The 6,777-nt window shown below is 35.5% G+C and overlaps 1 long non-coding RNA gene across 1 annotated transcript; it reads right to left on the reverse strand.

The window, feature by feature from the left end:
* Window positions 1-3,948: 3,948 nt before the first annotated feature.
* On the reverse strand, window positions 3,949-5,706 carry LOC116656363. Its single transcript, XR_004311323.2, has 3 exons — window positions 5,644-5,706; window positions 4,700-4,830; window positions 3,949-4,636 (listed from the first exon to the last, which is right to left on the reverse strand). It is a non-coding gene; the product is annotated as an uncharacterized LOC116656363 (long non-coding RNA).
* Window positions 5,707-6,777: the final 1,071 nt, after the last annotated feature.

Here is a 6,777-nt window from a genome sequence, read left to right on the forward strand (position 1 = left end):
TGCGCTTTGATTTGCATCGGCTTGGCCTATCGGCGGGTCACTCAGGCCCGAAGAACCGCGGCCCAACTAAAGGAGATGATCGCCCAAATAGGGTCGGCCGAGGGCGGCCTCATTCTTGAAGGGGGAGTAGTTAACTGAAGTTAACCGCGCAACGGCAATGTCCGATTACTTAAGAGCTCGCTCTGGCCAAACTGCTGACACAGCGTCTGGCCGGATGCTCGTGCATAGCCGGCGAACACTGCATATTTGCGTGGCCGCTATGAAATACATTTTGTTAGCTTTAAGTTTCAGTTTGTACTTGAGTCTCACACAATAAAGAACTCATTTACCAAAACTCCGGCACAAGCCTTAAAATTCAATTCACTTGTACTTGATTGGTTACTCAGCCTCAAGGGCGGTAACAACGGAGTTAATAACTCCCAACATAACCTCCTGTCAGAAGGAAGAACCCTAGGCAACCGCCAGGGATATCAAATCACCCTCCACTGAAGACATCCTCTCCAGCGAAGAACATACAACTATCCTCATCCCTGAAGTCATCCTCTCCAGCGAAGAACATATAACTATCCCCACCTTAATTTAATTAATTTATATATTCCCTTCCTGAGTTCTATTCTCAGGTCAAGTAATCCCGTTACATCATTGTTACTCTCAAGCGGTTATTCGTCACGGCGTATCTCTTTTGTGACCTCTTCTCTTCGACGTGCCTGATCCGAACGTGCCTCTCTCCCACAAATTTCTAATTGATCTATTCTCGCTCTCACTACAGTGGACAAATCTCAGTCAATAATGAGTCTAATTTGCACTGCTAAGAAATGCGAGTTTGGAGGATGCATCACTGGTGACTCGTATCTGTCCTGCTGGCTTTGTAACAACTGCTCACATATTAAATGTGCTGGTGGTGGGCACAATGGACGGATAAGCGATCTTATCACAAAGAATATTGGTCTGACATGGTCTTGTATTGCCTGTAGAGAGATTGAGTCTGAGATGCGGACTTTCATGAAGCAGACGAGAAACGGCTTTTTAGATGTCCGTAAGAAATTTTTTGCACTTAATGAGCAATTCCTTACACTTGAGACCCAATTCCTTGGTCTCAAGTTATTAAGTGAATCTCCAAGGAGAAAAATGCCAAACAACAACCCGATGGGGGTCACTTTATTGGGTACTTCTGCCTCTCATGCGATTCATTCGGATACTTTTTTAACGCCTAATACTTCATCGCCTACTGTTGTGCCTGTGGAAGTGATCCATTCACCAAGTCAGCCAATGGAATCGTCAAGGAGACTTGGTCCACCTATTGTCTTGGATCCTCCATCGTTTGAAAACCTGCAGGTTCCAGTGGCACCGTCTCCTAGGCCTCTCACTAGTGTGGCGCCTGTGTTAAGATCCTCTGGGCTTTCGCTTAGAGCTGTTGCACCTCGTAAAGCGTTATTTGTATCCCGCCTCATGCCGGACGCCACTGTGGATGATGTCAGGAGTCACTTCTCAAACCATCTTAAGGTAGCTCCTAATGAATTAGCGGTCTTTAAGTTTAATTTTAAAAATAAGCGTAGTATATCCTCTTTTAAAATTGTAATTCCTGAATCCTACTTTGAAAAAGCACTTGATCTATCAGCCTGGCCTAAGCACAGTATTATTCATGAATTTTTAGCCAAAGATCCTCTAAATCCCAACTATGTCGATTCAGCTCCAAAAAACTGAGTAATAGCGTATTTTCTTACTGCTACCAAAACGTTCGAAGTATTCTGGGTAAATTGAGCCAATTTTTTACTAAGAGTGCTTCTTTTGATTTTGATGCTATTGCACTTACTGAAACCTGGCTTAATTCCTCAGTCTCTGATTGAAATGTATGTGTCCCTACTCAAATTAAAAAATTGCATCTAATATTGAATTAATTGCATCTAATATTGAATATATTGAATTATTTAGGCCGTTTAATGGCGATGACCATCATTGTTTCTAGTACATATCATTTTTGAAATGTATGTGTACCAACTAAAATTAGAAAATGGTATCTAGCAGTTACCATATCTTTGGAATACTCATCCAAAGTTGAAATCTCAGATTTTCAACATTAATTTTTGGTCTTCTATGATTTTTCCCCAAACATTTTTCTATGGAAGATTCTTATTTTCTTATTGAAATCATTAGATCATACTATGTTTTAATTTTGGATTTAAGGAAAAACTCGAAATAATTTTATTGAATTTAATATAGGTGGTTAAACAATATTTTATTTAATAAAATTGGAGTTTTTAATCTCATATTTTCAAAAAGTTATGGCTATCTGAAAGTGTTTCTTTGTTCAAAACGTATCTATTGCAGGTTCAGCTTGTTTCGTAAAGCTTTACAGAAGTTGTAGATAGCCATGACTTTTTGAAAATATGAGATTAAAAACTCCAATTTAATTGACGAAAATATTGTTTTACCACCTATAATAATTTCAATAAAATTATTTCCAGTTTTTCTTTAAATCCAAAATTAAAACATGGTATGATCTACTGATTTCAATAAGCCTTCATTTGGAAAAAGCTGTAGAAATCGAATTTTTAAATAACTTCTGAACGAAATGTTGGATCGGGTTGGTTGAGGTACCAATCGATGCGTCTTTAGAAGTAAAATATTATAGAAAAATAAAAAAGAATAAAGAAAAATATTCTATCATGGGACCAAATTGTCTCCACTAGCCCAAATTTAGTGATTCAAAATTTTTTTACTTTCACCCTAATTTATCCCAAACCAAGTAACTTTTTGAAAATGTTTGGACAAAAAATTAGTAAATAATAATAATACCTCAATAAAAATACCTCATTTGTGAAAATCGGATGTTTTTTTAAAATGGTATAGCAAATTCACATCCCGTAATAAAAGATGGCGCACCCTGTATTTTTATAATTTTTTAAAAATAAATACCTTTTTATTTTAATTTCGGTAGAAAAAATGAAAACGACAATAATTAATTAATTTAATAAATATTACTTTTTTTAAATTTACTGCGCAATACTGCGAATTATAGTGTTTTATTTTTTATAAAAAAAAAAAATTATTAATTATCAACTATTAATGATAAGTTCACCGCTGCATCTATTTGTGTGTACATCAAATTATTTATGCACAAAATATATAAAATAATTTTTGGCTGCACTTTGTCTATTTTATTTGGCAAATATTTACATGACGATGTTTCCTTCCAGTTAATAAAGATGCTGACAAAGTCCAGTTGTCAGTTGATAAATAAAATTGTTGTTTCGCGACGCGGACTTTAAATTGTTTTCCTTTTTTTGTTTATTGTTTTTAAAGTTCACATCACTACCGTCGCGAGCAACTCTATTATTTGATTTTATTTTATTTTTGGTTTTTGTATATTCTTTATGTGTCACTGTCACTAGTTGCTTTGATTTATTAAATTATAATAAACACAGTCTAACCGGGGGCGCCAAAATGTTAAATGATATTGTTGAGCTATCAGCGTTTTAATAGCGACAAAATTAATAAGACGAGGTTTAATTTACAATACAATTTATTATGGGTCAATTTAACCCCAAAACAAATGCAGCGGCCGATCCAATCAACGCCGAATATACAAGTGAATAAAACCTAAGAGCTTGCGCAGAAGCTCTATCAAAGCTTCCAAAGTGCATGCGCTACAAAAGAACAACAAAGTGCATGCGAATCTGGGAGAAACGAAGAATATGGAACAGCTGAAAACGGGCAATTAGTGGACCGCTGCGGCTAGTTACACTGAGAGACTTAAATAGAACTAATTATGATATTTGATGCTGGCACAAGACCCAACATCTGCTGGCACAAGTCCCAACAGATATTATTTTATCTTAACAAAAACTTTCGAAAACGACGAAAAAGAAAATCTTTTCGTCGATATGCAAATTATAATTCGATATGCATTCAATAATAAAACTTAAGCCTAGCTTAAGGGAGCGCAAATCTCTCCGCCCTATGTTAACTTATACTAGACGTCAGTTTGTTTTCGTTATTAATATATCTATTTTTATCTAATCATGCTACACCCGTCTTTTTCTTTATCATAACGATGGGTGAGCTATAAGCGCTATTCAAAGGCTCGATGCATCCCTTCCATCCAGCAGCTTTCCTACCTTTGCATTGATCCCCCTGTATTTTGGGGTTCTTCGGATATTATCTTTGTTTTATGGGGATGTCGTCCTTCATGAACGCCACTAGCTCCTCAATATACTTTTTGTCCCGCTCGCTCTTCCATTTCTCCGAGGATCCAGTTATAGCTATCGACAGCCTATCTTCCAGGCATCCGCTCCATCTCTCTCTTCTGGAGATCGTGACTTGGTGGCCTGCGCATGTTATTGTTATGCCAAATCCTGCGAGGAAATTCCACCGCGCTGTCTCCCATGTCTGGCAACACTAACATGTTCAATTGTTTTCCTTGTTGCCAAAGCTTACCGTCGTCTGGAGTAGCATTCAAGCTTCTGTGTGGCTCCCATTGGCCAACTTTACCAGTCTCCTTGTTGATACTCGCTCACCGGCGACTCCCGGGTTCTCCGCTAGCTTTTTCGATATCCGTCTATCATGGCCTTAATTTCTGCTCTTCCGACCTTGATGACCGCAGCCAACTGCTGATCGTCTCCTGATAATCCTGCAACTAGTTTTGAGAAGCAGCACCCCGTGATATTTTCCGCTCTTTGGCAGCACTCTGTGCTCTTACCCCTATTGCGCTGCACATCCTACAGAGAAAATTTCTGAGATTCCTGCACCCACTTGACCAATGGCCCACGCCTCCGCACCAGTTGCATGCCTGCGCTTGGTTTTCTACCTATCCTTATATAGGCGGTACACCTAAGAGAAGAAATTTATCAAATTTTACCATATATTGAATTGTGTAGGCCGTTGTTTTTATTGTATGTATACCAACTAAAATAAAAAAAATGGCATCTAGCAGTAACCATATCTTTGGAATACTCATCCAAAAGTGAAACCTTCGATTTTCTAGATTCATTAATGTGCTTCTATTTAATTGAAGAAAATATTGTTAGTTAAACTATAATAAATTCAATAAAATTATTTCGAGTTTTCTACACATTTCAGGAAGAAAAAAAATCTTCTATTGGAAAATGTTTTGGAAAAAATCATAGAAGCACAAAATAAATGTGGAAAATCGGAGATTTTAACTTTGGATGAGTATTCGAAAGATATGGTAACTGCTAGATATCATTTTTTAATTTTAGTTGGAAAAACAATGATGGTAAACGCAAATACGCAAAAAACATTTCTCAAATTTTACCATATATTGAATTATGCAGGCCGTGTAATGGCGATGACAATCATTGTTTCTAGTACATATCATTTTTGAAATGTATGTGTCCCTACTCAAATTAAAAAATTGCATCTAACAGTTACCATATCTTTGAAATACTCATCCAAAGTTGAAATCTCCGATTTTCCACATTTATTTTTGTGCTTCTATGATTTTTTCCAAAACACTTTCCAATAGAAGATTTTTTTTTCCTAAAATCTGTAGAGTTCTGCTGTTGGCCTGTGTATTTAAAAAACCTTTTTAACGGTGTTAAGCACGGTGTAATATCTTCCTTGATTATGAAGTAATGAATTTTTTAATTTTTTATCGTAAAATTAAGTTATTTGTAAACTTACGTTGTAGAACAAATCTTGCTCATACTTCAGTAACAAACATCTCAATTTTATTTTAAGGATTGCAAAAAAAAAAAAAATAGTGCAAACAGACAAACTGCCTTCATTTGGAAAAAGTTGTAGAAATCGAATTTTTAAATAACTTCTGAACGAAATGTCGGATCGGGTTGGTTGAGGTACCAATCGATGCGTCTTTGGAAGTAAAATAATATAGAAAAATAAAAAAGAATAAATAAAATTTTTCTATCTTGGGACCAAATTGTCTCCACCAGCCCAACTTTAGTGATTCAAAATTTTTTTACTTTCACCCTAATTTATCCCAAACCAAGTAACTTTTTGAAAATGTTTGGACAAAAAATTAGTAAATAATAATAATAACTCAATAAAAATACCTCATTTGTGAAAATCGGATGTTTTTTTAAAATGGTATAGCAAATTCACATCCCGTAATAAAAGATGGCGCACCCTGTATTTTTATAATTTTTTAAAAATAAATACCTTTTTATTTTAATTTCGGTAGAAAAAATGAAAACGACAATAATTAATTAATTTAATAAATATTACTTTTTTTAAATTTACTGCAAAATACTGCGAATTATAGTGTTTTATTTTTTATAATAAAAAAAAAATTATTAATTATCAACTATTAATGATAAGTTCACCGCTGCATCTATTTGTGTGTACATCAAATTATTTATGCACAAAATATATAAAATAATTTTTGGCAGTTTGTCTATTTTATTTGGCAAATATTTACATGACGATGTTTCCTTCCAGTTAATAAAGATGCTGACAAAGTCCAGTTGTCAGTTGATAAATAAAATTGTTGTTTCGCGACGCGGACTTTAAATTGTTTTCCTTTTTTTGTTTATTGTTTTTAAAGTTCACATCACTACCGTCGCGAGCAACTCTATTATTTGATTTTTATTTTATTTTTGGTTTTTGTATATTCTTTATGTGTAACTGTCACTAGTTGCTTTGATTTATGTAACGAACAGTGAGGTGGCATCTCTGGATATATCGGACGAGAGGAGGGAGTTGCACGCTGTGTCCGGCCAGATCTCGCCGGCTAGTGGGTGGGTTCTGGTACACCCCCTTCTCTCCCCTCGATGCTGCCTCGGGAATCATAAATTGAAT

This window comes from Drosophila ananassae (assembly GCF_017639315.1).
Source record: "Drosophila ananassae strain 14024-0371.13 chromosome 4 unlocalized genomic scaffold, ASM1763931v2 tig00000061, whole genome shotgun sequence".
NCBI classification, from domain to species: domain Eukaryota; kingdom Metazoa; phylum Arthropoda; class Insecta; order Diptera; family Drosophilidae; genus Drosophila; species Drosophila ananassae.